At 38.2% G+C, this 16383-nt stretch overlaps 1 non-coding gene across 1 annotated transcript; it reads right to left on the bottom strand.

Moving 5' to 3' along the window:
- On the bottom strand, positions 1 to 108 carry LOC112787839 (small nucleolar RNA R71). Its single transcript, XR_003195228.1, has one exon. It is a non-coding gene; the product is annotated as a small nucleolar RNA R71 (small nucleolar RNA).
- Between the last annotated feature and the right edge of the window lie 16275 nt (positions 109 to 16383).

Raw genomic sequence — 16383 nt, 5'->3', positions numbered from 1 at the left:
AAGCTTAGAGTGGAAGTCCAAACCTTCAGACAGAAGGAAGGTGAATCCCTCTATGAAGCTTGGGAAAGATACAAGCAATTGATCAGAAGGTGTCCTTCTGACATGCTTTCAGAATGGAGCATCCTATGTATATTCTATGATGGTCTGTCTGAATTATCCAAGATGTCATTGGACCACTCTGCTGGTGGATCTCTTCATCTGAAGAAAATGCCTGCAGAAGCCCAGGAACTCATTGAGATGGTTGCAAATAATCAGTTCATGTACACTTCTGAAAGAAATCCTGTGCATAATGGGATGACTCAGAAGAAAGGAGTTCTTGAGATTGATACTCTAAATGTCATATTGGCTCAGAATAAAATATTGACTCGGCAAGTCAATATGATTTCTCAGAATCTGACTGAAATGCAAGCTGCATCCTGTAGTACTAAAGAAGGCTCCTCTGAAGGAGAAGCTTATGACCCTGAGAATCCTGTAATGGAAGAGGTAAATTACATGGGAGAATCCTATGGCAACACCTATAATCCTTCATGGAGAAATCATCCAAATTTCTCATGGAAGGATCACCAGAAGCCTCAATAAGGCTTCAATAATAATAATGGTGGGAGAAATAGGTTTGGCAATAGCAAGCCTTTTCTATCATCTTCTAAGTAACAGACAGAAAATTCTAAGCAGAGCCTCTCTGACTTAGCAACCATAGTCTCTGATCTATCTAAGACCACTCTCAGTTTCATGACTGAAACAAGGTCCTCCATCAGAAATTTGGAGGCACAAGTGGGTCAGCTGAGTAAAGAGTTATTAAAATCCCTCCTAGTACTCTCCCAAGCAATACAAAAGAGAATCCAAAGAGAGAGTGCAAGGCCATCAATATACCCAACATGGCCGAACCTATAGAGAAGGAAAAGGCAGTGATTTCCAGTGAGGAAGACCTTACTGGGCGTCCACTGACCACTAAGGAGTTTCCTAATGAGGAACTAAAGGAATCTGTGGCTCATATAGAGACCATAGAGATTCCACTGAACTTACTATTGCCATTCATGAGCTCTGATGAGTATTCCTCCTCTGAAGAAGATGAAGATATTATTGAAGAGCAAATTGCTCAGTACCTAGGAGCAATCATGAAGCTGAATGGCAAGTTATTTGGTAATGAGACTTGGGAGGATGAACCCCCATTGCTCATCAATGAACTGAATGCTTTAATTCAACTGAAATTACCTCAGAAGAAACCGGATCCCGGAAAGTTCTTAATACCCGGTATCATAGGCACCATGACCTTTAAGAAGGCTCTGTGTGACCTGGGGTCAGGAATAAATCTCATGCCACTCTCTGTAATAGAGAAACTAGGGATCTTTGAGGTACAAGCTACAAGAATCTCACTAGAGATGTCAGACAATTCAAGGAAACAGGCTTATGGACTTGTAGAGGATGTCTTAGTGAAGGTTGAAGGCCTGTACATCCCTGCTGACTTTATAATCCTAGACACTGGAAAGGATGAGGATGAATCCATCATCCTTGGAAGACCCTTCCTAGCCACAGCAAGGGCTGTCATTGATGTGGACAGAGGAGAGTTAGTCCTCCAATTGAATGAGGACTACCTTGTGTTTAAGGCTCAAGGATCTTCTTCTGTAACCATGGAGAAGAAGCATGAAAAGCTTCTCTCAATACAGAGTCAAACAGAGCCCCCACACTCAACTTGTAATTTAGTGTTGGGAGGCCATCATTAAGCTCTGAGTCTCTATGAAGCTCTCTAAGAGCTCATTGTCAAGCTATTGACATTAAAGAAGCGCTTATTGGAGGCAACCCAATGTTATTTAATTATATTTATCTTTGTTTTCCATTATCATTTTATGTTTTCTTTAGGTTGATGATCGTGTGAAGTCATAAAAATAGCTGCAGAATTAAAGCAAAATAAAAAAGAGCATCAAAAATAGCACACCCTGGAGGACAGACTTACTGGCGTTTAAACGCCAGTAAAGATAGCAAAATGGGCGTTTAACGCCCAGTCTGGCAGCATTCTGGGCGTTAAACGCCAGAATGAGCAGCACTCTGGGTGTTTAATGCCAGAAAAGGATGTCTGGTGTTTGGCTGGCATTAAACACCAGAATTGGCAGACAGACTGGCGTTTGACGCCAGAAAAGGGTGTCTGGTTGGCGTTAAACGCCAGAAAGGGGTAGCAGACTAGCGTTTAACGCCAAGAAAGGTAGCAGAGCTGGTGTTAAACGCCATAATTGGCACACAAAGGTCGTTTACACGCCAGAATAGTGCAGGGAGAAGAATTTCTTGACACCTCAGGATCTGTGGATCCCACAGGATCCCCACCTACCCCACCTCTTCTTCTCTCCTATTCACACCTTTCCATAACACTCTTCCCCAAATACCCTTGACCAATCACATCAATACCTCTTCCCCAAACACCATTCACCTATCAAATCTTACCCTCTTCCCCATATTCTCTTCACCACTCACATCCATCCATCATAAACCCCACCTACCTCACCATTCAAATTCAAACCATTTCCCTCCCAAACCCATCCCTTCATGACCGAATTCTCTCTCTCTCTTACCCTATAAATACTCCTCCTTCCAACCTTCAATTTCACACTTCATACACACTTAACCCCCCTTGGCTGAAACCACTACTCCCATCCATCTCCTCCATTTCTTCTTCTTCTACTCCTTTTTTTTCTTCTTTTGCTCGAGGACGAGCAAAACTTCTAAGTTTGGTGTGGGAAAACCTCTGCTTTTTTTTTTCTTTCATAACCATCAATGATACCTAAGGCCGGAGAAACCTCTAGAAAGAGGAAAGGGAATGCAATTTCTTCCACCTCCGAGTAATGGGAGATGGAGAGATTCATCTCAAAGGTCCATCAAGACCACTTCTATGAAGTTGTGGCCAAGAAAAAGGTGATCCCCGAGGTCCCCTTCATGCTCAAAAAGAGTGAATATCCGGAGATCCGACGAGAGATTCGAAGAAGAGGTTGGGAAGCTCTCACCAACACAATCCAATAAGTCGGAATCTTAATGGTTCAAGAGTTCTATGCCAATGCATGGATCACTAAGAACCATGATCAAAGTATGAACCCGAACCCAAAGAATTGGCTCACAATGGTTCGGGGGAATTACTTGGATTTCATTCCTTTGATCAAAGGTTGGACCAAGTCCTCATGGACATCTGTATGGAAGGAGCTCAATGGAAGAGAGACTCAAGAGGCAAGCCGGTTCAATTAAGAAGGCTTGACCTCAAACCCGTGGCTAAGGGATGGTTGGAGTTCATCCAACGCTCTATCATTCCTACTAGCAACCAGTCTGAAGTTACAATAGACCGGGCTATCATGATCCATAGTATCATGATTGGAGAGAAAGTAGAAGTTCATGAAATCATACCTCTAGAACTCTACAAAGTGGTGGACAAGCCCTCCACTTTGGCAAGGTTAGCCTTCCCTCATCTCATCTGTAACCTATGCAATGCAGCTGGAATTGTCATAGAGGAAGACTGACGTTTGGATTTTTTGACGGTTTAGAATTTCACAAATGAAATCTCGTTGTAAAGTATAGCTTCTAAACCAACAATAATCCTTTCATACAAAAATTTGTTTGTCACAAGTAACAAACCCCTAAATTCTATAAACCGAAGTATTTAAACCTCGGGTCGTTCTCCCTAGGAATTACAATGAAGTGTCTTGTTATTGGTTATGGATTGTATTTTGGGGTTTTGGGATAAGAGACATGAAATGTAAATGACAATGAAAATAAACTAACAACTAAAAAGCACTTGGCAAGGTTGTGAGAATTAGAAGTCCTATCCTAGTTATCCTCCTCGATTGTGACCACAATTGTCCATTGCTACCACTTAGTTAACCTCTAACTATGAAGGAAAGTCAAGTGAATGAATCAACTTGATTCCACAAGTCCTAGCCAACTCCCAAGGAAAAGACTAGCTTTAGTGGTATCCAAATCAATTAGCAACTTCTAATTGTCAATCAATAAAGGAATTAGATAACTCAAGCGTCACTAATTACTCTACCAAAGCCAAGAGATACAAAATCTATACTAAAATCCAACCAAGCATTTCATCAAACACTTGGAAGGCATAAAAGAAAAGCAAAGTAAATTGATAACAAAAATAGAATCTAACAACAATTATGGCAAGGAATTAACAACAACAATCAAAAGGAACACAATTATTATGAATTACCTCTAATTGAATTGAAAGAAAATAGAAGGAGCAAAAGTAGATCTACAACAAAACATAAGAACAACATAAAGGAAATTACAACAAAAGAATAGAAGAAGAATGAATGTAACAACAAGGAATTGAGAGATAGAAGTGGAAGAAAGCAAAGATTAAAACCTAGATCTAAAAACTAAATCTAATTCTAATCCTAATTCTAGAGAGAAGAGAGAGCTTCTCTCTCTAGAAACTAACTCTCACTACTAAACTAAGCTAAAACTAAACTAATGGTAACTAACATCTAAAGTATGAAAAGTATGAAAAGTATGAAAAGTATGTTGATTCCCCTTCAATCCTTGGCTTAAATAGCATCAGAAATGAGTTGAATTGGGCCCACAAGGCTTCTAAAATCGCTGGCCACGTGTTGCATTAAGTGAGTCATGTGCCACCAACGGCGCGTCCGCGTACCGTGCGCGTGCGCGCCCCTATGCGCGATGCAACTATAGCAAATCTTATATCGTTTCGAAGCCCCAGATGTTAGCTTTCCAACCCAACTGGAACCGCATCAATTGGACCTCTGTAGCTCAAGTTATGGTCGTTTAAGTGCAAAGAGGTCGGCTTGACAGCTTTCCGGTTCTTTCATTTCTTCATGAGTTCTCCAACTTTTCATGCTTTCTTTCTTCATTCCCTTGATCCAATCTTTGCCTCCTAAACCTTAAATCACTTAACAAACATATCAAGGCATCTAATAGAATCAAGGTGAATTAAATTTAGCTATTTTGAGTCCTAAAAAGCATGTTTTTACACTTAATCACAAATATGGGAGAGATAACAAAATCATGCTAATTCCTAGGCTAAATGTGACAAAAGGTTATCAAGATGGTCTAAATTCAATACAAAACAAACCGTCAAATTGGGGTTTGTCAACCTCCCCACACTTAAACCAAGCATGTCCTCATGCTTAAGCCAAGAGAGAAACAAAGGGTATCAACATTTATTCAATGTAAATAAACTATATGCAACCTAAACTATATGCAACTAAATGCAAAATGGTTTTACCTACTTGGTTAAAAATAAATCAATCCTCCAAGTCATACGTGCACAAGTAGGGCCAAGATCATATAACGATTCATGAATCCTACCAATTCGAATATCAAAATGAAGTTCAAGTAGACTTGCGAGAAGAATGCTCATGAAAGCTGGGAATCAAGGAATTGAGCATCGAACCCTCACCGGAAGTGTTTGCACTCTAATCGCTCAAGTGTGTAGGGTCAATTCTCTCAATTCTCCCCTAATCATGCCTTCCAAGATTTGTTTTTCATCTAACAATCAACAATTATTCAATGCATGCATACATGTATCATGAGGTCTTTTCTTTAGGTTGTAATGGGGCTAGGGTCAAGGTAGGATCATATATGGCTAGTGGACTTAGGATTTGAATCTTTGATTAACTTAAACTTTCCCACCTAACCTATATAATGACCTATACAATTAAGTACTAATCTAACTACCCCTTCCTCACTTTTTCACATACTCATGCATCCCTTTTCATTTCACAATACTTATGCATTGATCTTTATTGGACTTTACTTTGGGGCATTTTGTCCCCTTTTATTTCTTTCTTTTTCTATTTTTTTCTTTTCTTTTCCATATTGTTTTTATTTTTCTTTTGTTCTTTTGTTTTTCTCATTTTTTTTTTCTATATACAAGAGCATCAATGCATAAGGTTTTACATTTGATCAATACATGAGTATGTACCCAATTCCCAATATTTTCAATAATAATACAAAATACCTTTTTATTCACCCAATGTCCCAAGGTTCCCACACTTGAATGATACTCACACACACTAGCCTAAGCTAATCAAAGATCCAAATAAGGACTTTTATTGTTTTCCGCTTTAAGGCTTGTAATGTGCTAAATTAAGAACAAAGTGGATTAATCGTAGGCTCAAATTTGGCTAACAAAGGAAGATAGAAGGTAAGGCCATTTGGGTGAGTGAGCTAATGAAATGATGGCCTCAATCATATAAATGCATGAATACACCAAATAATGGACATAAAGAATCAAACAAATCAAAGATCACAATCATAGGAAGAGAATAATGCACACAAGAAGGAAAAATAAGTGGTTATAAGATGTAACCACGCAATTAGGCACAAATCTCACTTGCTTATGTTCTTAGCTCAAAAACCATGTTCCAAAATAAATTCTTTCAAGCAAGTTCAACAAAAAGTTTTCAAATTGGTAGGTTGCCCTAAAACAGTTTCTTGGAAAGAAAATCATCACCCTAACCAAGTAGTCCTAATAGCAAAGAAGTGGTAAAAATATGTACAAATTCTAACTAACATGCAACCTATCATGCAATGAAATAGCTAATCTAATTAAAGAAAATAAAAAATTTGGTGTTGAAAAGGAAATTTTTACCCATGGAGATCGGTTAGACGACCTCCCCACACTTGAAGATTGCACCGTCCTCGGTGCATGTAAAGAAGAGCAAGGTGGACGGGTTGCTACAATTGATGAGCTTCTTCACAAGGCTGCGCGGAGGACTTGTTTGGTGCCCCATTTAAAAGCTTTTCCTTTCTCCCTTCTTGGTGGCCAACCTAAAAGGAAAGAAAAGGAAAGAAAATTAAGCCTATAACAAAGATATCAAGGCAATTAGAACATAGGCGGGGCTAATGCCAAATAAGAGTATGATTTCCTACTACATGTTAGCTAAGCATGTGAGTGAGAAAACAATGTAAGCTAAGGCATATCATTAAGCTCGATGCAAGAGTAAAGTTAAAGTATGAAGAGTGTGTTGAGCATCAAGTTCAAATGAGAAGAAGTGGGTCATGAAAGACAATATGAGGTCATATCAATGCACAAAGACACAAAAGTCATACAAGAAGAAGCATTGATTTAAAAGTTTCATCACCCAACAATATCAAACAAGTCAAGAAGCACCAAAATAATGTAAGAAAGTCTCAACAATTGAGTAGGAAAGTTCAACACCATTATTAAAATGGAAAACTTAGAAAATAAAATGAGAACAAGGTAAAGAAAAAAACAAAATTAAAATGCAATGAATGAAAATAAGCAAATGCAATAAAAGAAAATGGAGGAAAAGAGAAAAAAAAAATTTTTTGTTTGTTTTTTTTTTTAGTATTTTATTTATTTATTTATATATTTATTTATTTATTTATTATTATATTATTATTATTTTTTTATTAAAAAATATTTCATTTATATTAAAAGAAAAAAAATTTCTAAGAGAGGAAGAAGAAGAAAAAAAAGAATTAGAAAGAAAGAAGAAGAGAAGAGGAAAGAAGGAGAAAGGAGGAAGGAGAAAAGCAGGGTGCAAATCCGCGCGCGCGCACAGCGCGCTCACGCGCGGATGCAGCAAGGACGATCCGCGCGCGCGCGCACAGCGCGCTTACGCGTGGATGAGCTTGTGCTCCCAGCACAATGCTGGCACAACGCGCGCACAACTCTCTGGTTTTTGTACCAGAAGTTGCGGAAGTGCAATGTGCGCGCGCGCGCACAGCGTGCTAACGCGCCGATGGCCGTTTTTTTTTTTTTTTTTGCACCAATCTCAGCATTCTAAACCTCCAAGCATCTACCAAAACACCCTAAAACCTTATTTAACATACTAAACTACCAATTAAACTCAACTATCTAAACAAAACATGAAATTAAACTAATTCTATCAATATGTACAAAAGAGAAAATGAAAGGATTTTACTATGGTGGGTTGTCTCCCACCTAGCACTTTTGTTTATTGTCCTTAAGTTGGACTTATGGGGAGCTCCTCATCAAGGTGGCTTGTGCTTGTATTCATCTTGGAACTCCCACCAATGCTTGGTTCTCCATTGTGCCCCAAGATTCTTCATGGATTGAGCCAAGTCTTGATGGAGTTCTTCACAAGCTTGGGGCTCCCAAAGTTGATCCTCTTCTTGTAATCCGGGATCCCACACTTTGTTTTCATACCCGTCTTGAGGTTGATCATCATTATTAGTCCAACCGGGTGGTGAGTAAGGTGAATTCTCTATATAGTGGCCAACAATCCTCCTAGACCCATCTATTTGAGCACTATTCCCACCTTTGTATTCAACTCTTGAAGTATCAACCAAAATGAGCCTTGATTTGCAACGCCAACTACGAAACATCTTTCGCTTACGCTTCATCCCACAAAGCATTCTAAGTTGACCATCCGTTTCAAGCAAGCCATACTCAAGTGGGACAATAAAGCTAATAGAAATGAATTTTACCCATTCAAGTGAAGGGGTAGATGACAACCTAGGCAAAGATGCTTCCAAAGATCTTGACAAAGCATAACCAACCCTCGTTCTTCTATTTCTAGGGACTTCCACCTCTTCACAAGATCTCTTAATCTCAATCCTTTGTTCAACAATTTTATCTAAACCTTTTCCTTTACTCAAATCATAATAGGGAGGGTGAGAAAAATTTACCTCCTCAACGCTTTCAAATCCAACCGGAGAAGGTTCTTCATGCTTAAAGGATTCTTCACCACTAAGACTTGATGCTTGATCTTCATCACCAAGGGAACTCAATTCTTTCTCTATCCCATCCAAGTCTTCATATGGGATATGCCTTGGAAGGTGTGCACTTTCCTCCCTAGCATCAATTTCAATCATCTTGGAGGGGTTTTCTTCAACTCTATGTTCCCATGGAAGCTCCGCATCTCCTAAGTCTTCAACCAATTCTTCCTCTTCTTCAAAAATTATAGCTTCCTCCAATTGTTCCAATACAAAGCAACTTCCCTCGTTCTCCACCAATCTCTCCTTCATGTTATGCTCTTCATTTGTTTCTCCACATGTAGCCATGGGAGTCCCTTGAGTGTTCAAGCATTGGGATGCTAACCGGTTTACCACCTCATCCAAGGCGGTCATGAATTGTTGCACATCCCTTGTCATCTCCTCTTGTCCTTGAAGAAGAACACCGAGGGTTTCATCCATTGCGGATTGGGGTGGATAAGAGGGTTCATTGTCTTGGAGAAAGGGTTCATTATAGGAAGGTGGTTCTTCTTGGTAAGGTGGTGGTGTGTATTGAGGTGGTTCTTGGGAGTAGTAATCTTGGAATTGTGGTTCCATGTATGGCTCATATGGTTCGAAAGGAGGTTGGTATGGTGGGTAAGGATCATGATCATATGGAGGTGTTTGTTGAAAATAGGCTTGTGAGTGTGGTTGAGACTCATGTTGAGGATATGACTCATAGGCATATGGTGGTGGTTCTTGAAAGTCACAAGGAGATTCACCATAGCCATTGGATTGGTATGCATCATAGAATGGCTCTTCTTCATAGTGCATTGGTGGAGGTTGTTGCCATGGGGATTGATCATATGCATATGACTCCTCCCACCTTTGGTTGTCCCATCCTTGATACACATCTTCATTGTAGCTCCCATCACCTACAACATAGTTGTAATCACACTCATAGCCAAAATGAGAATTCATGGTGAAAAGATAAAATAAAAACAAAAGCTAATAGGAAACAAAAGAAACAAAATTCTACAACTAGCAAATAAAGCAAAAAGCAAGATATTCACACTATTCACATATGTACAATAACCAATAACATAACACCATTGCAATTCCCCGGCAACGGCGCCATTTTGACGTTTGGATTTTTTGACGGTTTAGAATTTCACAAATGAAATCTCGTTGTAAAGTATAGCTTCTAAACCAACAATAATCCTTTCATACAAAAATTTGTTTGTCACAAGTAACAAACCCCTAAATTCTATAAACCGAAGTATTTAAACCTCGGGTCGTTCTCCCTAGGAATTACAATGAAGTGTCTTGTTATTGGTTATGGATTGTATTTTGGGGTTTTGGGATAAGAGACATGAAATGTAAATGACAATGAAAATAAACTAACAACTAAAAAGCACTTGGCAAGGTTGTGAGAATTAGAAGTCCTATCCTAGTTATCCTCCTCGATTGTGACCACAATTGCCCATTGCTACCACTTAGTTAACCTTTAACTATGAAGGAAAGTCAAGTGAATGAATCAACTTGATTCCACAAGTCCTAGCCAACTCCCAAGGAAAAGACTAGCTTTAGTGGTATCCAAATCAATTAGCAACTTCTAATTGTCAATCAATAAAGGAATTAGATAACTCAAGCGTCACTAATTACTCTACCAAAGCCAAGAGATACAAAATCTATACTAAAATCCAACCAAGCATTTCATCAAACACTTGGAAGGCATAAAAGAAAAGCAAAGTAAATTGATAACAAAAATAGAATCTAACAACAATTATGGCAAGGAATTAACAACAACAATCAAAAGGAACACAATTATTATGAATTACCTCTAATTGAATTGAAAGAAAATAGAAGGAGCAAAAGTAGATCTACAACAAAACATAAGAACAACATAAAGGAAATTACAACAAAAGAATAGAAGAAGAATGAATATAACAACAAGGAATTGAGAGATAGAAGTGGAAGAAAGCAAAGATTAAAACCTAGATCTAAAAACTAAACCTAATTCTAATCCTAATTCTAGAGAGAAGAGAGAGCTTCTCTCTCTAGAAACTAACTCTCACTACTAAACTAAGCTAAAACTAAACTAATGGTAACTAACATCTAAAGTATGAAAAGTATGAAAAGTATGTTGATTCCCCTTCAATCCTTGGCTTAAATAGCATCAGAAATGAGTTGAATTGGGCCCACAAGGCTTCTAAAATCGCTGGCCACGTGTTGCATTAAGTGAGTCATGTGCCACCAACGGCGCGTCCGCGTACCGTGCGCGTGCGCACCCCTATGCGCGATGCAACTATGGCAAATCTTATATCGTTTCGAAGCCCCAGATGTTAGCTTTCCAACCCAACTGGAACCGCATCAATTGGACCTTTGTAGCTCAAGTTATGGTCGTTTAAGTGCAAAGAGGTCGGCTTGACAGCTTTCCGGTTCTTTCATTTCTTCATGAGTTCTCCAACTTTTCATGCTTTCTTTCTTCATTCCCTTGATCCAATCTTTGCCTCCTAAACCTTAAATCACTTAACAAACATATCAAGGCATCTAATAGAATCAAGGTGAATTAAATTTAGCTATTTTGAGTCCTAAAAAGCATGTTTTTACACTTAATCACAAATATGGGAGAGATAACAAAATCATGCTAATTCCTAGGCTAAATGTGACAAAAGGTTATCAAGATGCTCTAAATTCAATACAAAACAAACCGTCAAATTGGGATTTGTCAAAGACATCCTCATTGATAAGGACAAGCCCATCACTAAGAAGATGATGGAGCAAATAAGAGAGCCCACTCATGGACCTCAACAAGAGCATGAGGAAATTCTTCATCAAGAAATCCTTGAGATGCCTCAAGGGATGCACTTTCCTCCACAAAACTATTGGGAGCAAATCAACACCTCCTTAGGAGAATTGAGTTCCAACATGGGGCAACTAAGGATGGAGCACCAAGAGCACTCCATTATCCTCAATGAAATCAGAGAGGACCAAAGAGTCATGAGGGAGGAGCAACAAAGGCAAGGAAGAGACATAGAGGAGCTCAAGCACTCCATAAGATCTTCAAGAGGAAGAACTAGCCGCCATCACTAAGGTGGACCCGTTCTTTAATTTTCTTGTTCTTATTTTTCTGTTTTTCGAAATCTATGCTTTATGTTTTGTCTATGTTTGTGTCTTTATTATATGATCATTAGTGTCTAGTGTCTATGTCTTAAAGCTATGAATATCCTATGAATCCTTCACCTTTCTTAAATGAAAAATATTTTTATTTGCAAAAGAACAAGAAATGCATGATTTCGAATTCTATCTTGAAAATAGTTTAATTATTTTGATGTGGTGGCAATACTTTTTGTTTTCTGAATGAATGATTGAACACTGCATATTTTTGAATTTGTTGTTTATGAATGTTAAAATTGTTGGCTCTTGAAAGAATAATGAAAAAGGAGAAATGTTATTGATAATCTAAAAAATCATAAAATTGATTCTTGAAACAAGAAAAAGCAGTGAAACACAAAGCTTACGAAAAAAAAGTGACGAAAAAAATTTATTAATAAAGAAAAAAAAAAGAGAAAGAAAAAGAAAAAGCAAGCAGAAAAAGTCAGTAGCCCTTTAAACCAAAAGGCAAGGGTAAAAAGGATCTAAGGCTTTGAGCATTAATGGTTAGGAGGGCCAAAGGAATAAAATTCTTGCCTAAGCGGCTAAATCAAGCTGTCCCTAACCATGTACTTGTGGCGTGAAGGTGTCAAGTGAAAAGCTTGAGACTGAGCGGTTAAAGTCGTGGTCCAAAGTAAAAAGAGTGTGCTTAAGAGCTCTGGGCACCTCTAACTGAGGACTCTAGCAAAGTTAAGTCACAATCTGAAAAGGTTCACCCAATTATGTGTGTGGCATTTATGTATCCAGTGGTAATATTGGAAAACAAAATGCTTAGGGTCACAGCCAAGACTCATAAAGTAGCTGTGTTCAAGAATCAACATACTGAACTAAGAGAATCAATAACACTATCTGAATTCTAAGTTCCTATGGATGCCAATCATTCTGAACTTCAAAGGATAAAGTGAGATGCCAAAACTGTTCAGAAGCAAAAAGGCTACTAGCCCCGCTCATCTAATTGGAACTAAGTTCATTGATAAGTTTGGAATTTATTGTATATTCTCTTCTTTTTATCCTATTTTTTTTTATTTGCTTGGGGACAAGCAACAATTTAAATTTGGTGTTGTGATGAGCGGATAATTTATACCCTTTTTGGCATTGTTTTTACATAGTTTTTAGTATGTTTTAGTTACTTTTTATTATATTTTTATTAGTTTTTATTCAAAAATCACATTTCTGGACTTTACTATGAGTTTGTGTATTTTTCTGTTATTTTAGGTATTTTCTGGTTGAAATTGAGGGACCTGAGCAAAAATCTGATTTAGAGGCTAAAAAAGGACTGCAGATGTTGTTGGATTCTGACCCTCCTGCCCTCTAAGTGGATTTTCTGGAGCTACAAAAGCCCAATTGGTGTGCTCTCAATTGCGTTGGAAATTAGACATCCTGGGCTTTCTAGCAATATATAATAGTTTATACTTTACCCGAGATTTGATGGCCCAAACTGGCACTAAAATCCAGCCTAAAACTTTCTGGCGTAAAACGCCAAAACTGGCACCAGAATTGGAGTTAAACGCCGAAATTGGCACCCAAGCTTGCGTTTAACTCCAAGAGTGGCCTATGCACGTGAAAGCTTCAATGCTCATCCCAAGCACACACCAAGTGGGCCCCGAAAGTGGATTTCTGCACTATCTGCACTTAGTTACTCATTTTCTGTAAACCTAAGTTACTAGTTTAGTATAAATAGCACTTTTTACTATTGTATTCATATCTTTTGATCATCTTTTGATCATTTTAGATCTAAGACTTGGACTTGGAGGCTGGCCATTCGGCCATGCCTAGACTATATTTCACTTATGTATTTTCTACGGTGGAGTTTCTACACCTCATAGATTAAGGTGTGGAGCTCTATTGTTCTTCATGAATTAATGCAAGTACTATTGTTTTTCTTTCAATTCACGCCTACTTCTTCTCCAAGATATACTCTCGTACTTAATTCAGTTAAGTCAGAATGAAGGGGGGTGACCCTTGACAATCACCCAATCTTCATTACTCGCTTAGCCAAGATCCGCGTGCCTGACAACCACAAGCGGTCTACATGATGTTCAAGGTAGTCATTGGACGACAGCCAGAGTATATTCTCTTAGGTCTCTAATTCACGGACCGAGTCCGTGAGATTAGGATCTTCGTGGTATAGGTTAGAACCAATTGGCAGCCATTCCTGAGATCCGGAATGTGTAAACCTTGTCTGTGGTATTCCGAGTAGGATCTGGGGAGGGATGACTGTGACGAGCTTCAAACTTGCGAATGTTGGGCGCAGTGACAGTGTGCAAAAGGACAATGGTCCTATTCCGACGCTAGCGGGAATCGACAGATGATTAGCCGTGCGGTAGCTGTACTTGGTATTTTTCATCCGAGTCGAGAAATCCGACAGTTGATTAGTCGTGCAGAGATCGTACCTGGTATTTTTCATCCAAGAGGATCATATAGCTTGCCATGGAAGGGAGCACGCATGATTGGAAGAAGGCAATATGAAAGCAGAGGTTCAGAAGCAACAAAGCATCTCCAAACGCTTATCTGAAACTCCCACCAATGAATCACATAAGTATCTTTATCTTATTATATGTTTTATTTATCTTTTAATTATCAAAATCCCATAACCATTTGAATCCGCCTGACTGAGATTTACAAGATGACCATAGTTTGCTTCAAGCCGACAATCTCCGTGGGATCGACCCTTACTCACGTAAGGTATTACTTGGACGACCCAGTGCACTTGCTGGTTAGTTGTGCGGAGTTGTGAAAAGTGTGAATCACAATTTCGTGCACCAGGCAATTTCTAGGCTGATTTGGACCCAGTTTCAAGCCCGAAAACGCATACTAGAGGCTGGGATGGAGCTGAGACTGAACAAACTTCACTTTTTACTTTAGTTTTTTTATTAGTTTTGGATTCTAGTGAGAGAAACTCCTACTTCTCTCTAGGGTTTTGGCATTCTTATTTTTATTTTCAAATTGGATCTTGAGAGAGCTGCTACTACCTTCGTTCCTCATCATTTTATTTCTATTTTCTTCTTTGATTCCCTTAATACTCTTTTCCATTTGGTTATTGAATTCATGTCTGGATCTTGTTACTCTTGAATTTTATTAATGCATTGAATTATTTTTATGTTTATTTTTATTGCTTGTTTGATCATTGTTAATTATTGTTAGTGCTAATTTCGATTTAATTAATTTCTCATAATTATCATGTCTTTTATTTACACCTACATGTGTTTGTGAAAATGCCATTCATGTTAATGGAGTAAATTTTTCAACTTGGGTAGGGGTTGAGTAATTGGAACCCGTTGAGTTGTTATACCCAAGTATTAATCTGTAATTGAAAATTGCTGACTAGCTCAAATCTCACCAACTCTAGTCCTTTCCCATGAAGTGACTAGGACTTGTGAGTTAGAGTTAGTGACGCCCACTTGACTTTCCTTCAATTGCTAGAGGATAACTAAGTGGGAGTAATGAACCTTTATTATTACACATGGAAAAGACAACAATAATAGAAATTCCAATTCTCTCCCCTAACCAAGGCCTTTTATTTTGATTAATTATCAACTCTTGCTGGTTATCCATTGCTTTAATTTCTAGCTATTTATTTTTCTGTTCTCAACTTCAAAAAAATATTCAGGAAAATCCTAACCAATAATTTGAATCTTGTGTCAACTCTTAGGAAAACGACCTAGGATTCTACTCCCGTTTATTTATTATTAATTGTGACACATTTGAAATTGATAGTGAAAATTTCGTCGGTTAAGGTTGTACTTGCAACGCTGTTTAGAAAATATCTTTCAGAAATTCTTAACCGGCATTTATCTGCCCATCAGTGGCGATGGGATCGCATGGAGGTTAGGTTGGTGGAGGCTGTGGGATACAGTGGTGTGATTAGCATTAGTTAGAAATTTCCTAAGTTTAGATAACCCTGTTTATGGTTTATGGTTTAAGTTATTTATCTTTGTTAAGCTTGAATATTGGTATCGATGTGAAGTTCTAGGATTGCCTTTGGCTTCTTGAAACCCTACATCTTACATATTGGGCACTGTTACCATACTGAGAACCTCCGATTCTCATACCATGTTGTTGTTGTTGTTTTTCAGATGCAGGTCGTAACCCACCTCGGTCAGTTGCGAGATGGTGACGGAGCAGAGGATCTTATGCTCTCTTTTGGGTATTTTGATTCTTTTGTTGTAGTACTTTCTCTCACTCTTATTTTTTTTAGACTTTATGGCCTTAGAGACTTGATTGGAGAGATAAGTTGTATAAGCTATTTTAAACTTTAAAATTCTGTTGTATTCAGTTTGACTAGCCAGCCTAAACTCCGCAGGTTGTGACTAGTCCTCTTTTTGTATATCATACTTATATATATCTTGTTTACTTTAATTATTACCTTGTGTATCCTGGAGCTATCAACAAGGTTTTATATTTATTATGTCTTGTTCTGTCCGTGCCTACGCATTTAGTTATCGTGTGTGAATGCTTCGCATTTCGTAATTCCGTTTTAAGCGACTTGAGCTTTACTCCTTCATCGAGCTCCTAGTATTACTATTTCTTTCTATATTATATATTATAAGCTTTAGAATTGTCGTGAAACTTCGTTATCCT

This window comes from Arachis hypogaea, chromosome 20, assembly GCF_003086295.3.
Source record: "Arachis hypogaea cultivar Tifrunner chromosome 20, arahy.Tifrunner.gnm2.J5K5, whole genome shotgun sequence".
NCBI lineage: Eukaryota > Viridiplantae > Streptophyta > Magnoliopsida > Fabales > Fabaceae > Arachis > Arachis hypogaea.
The sequence above is the reverse complement of the archived record's forward strand: the minus strand, read 5'-3'. Positions and strand labels throughout refer to the sequence as shown.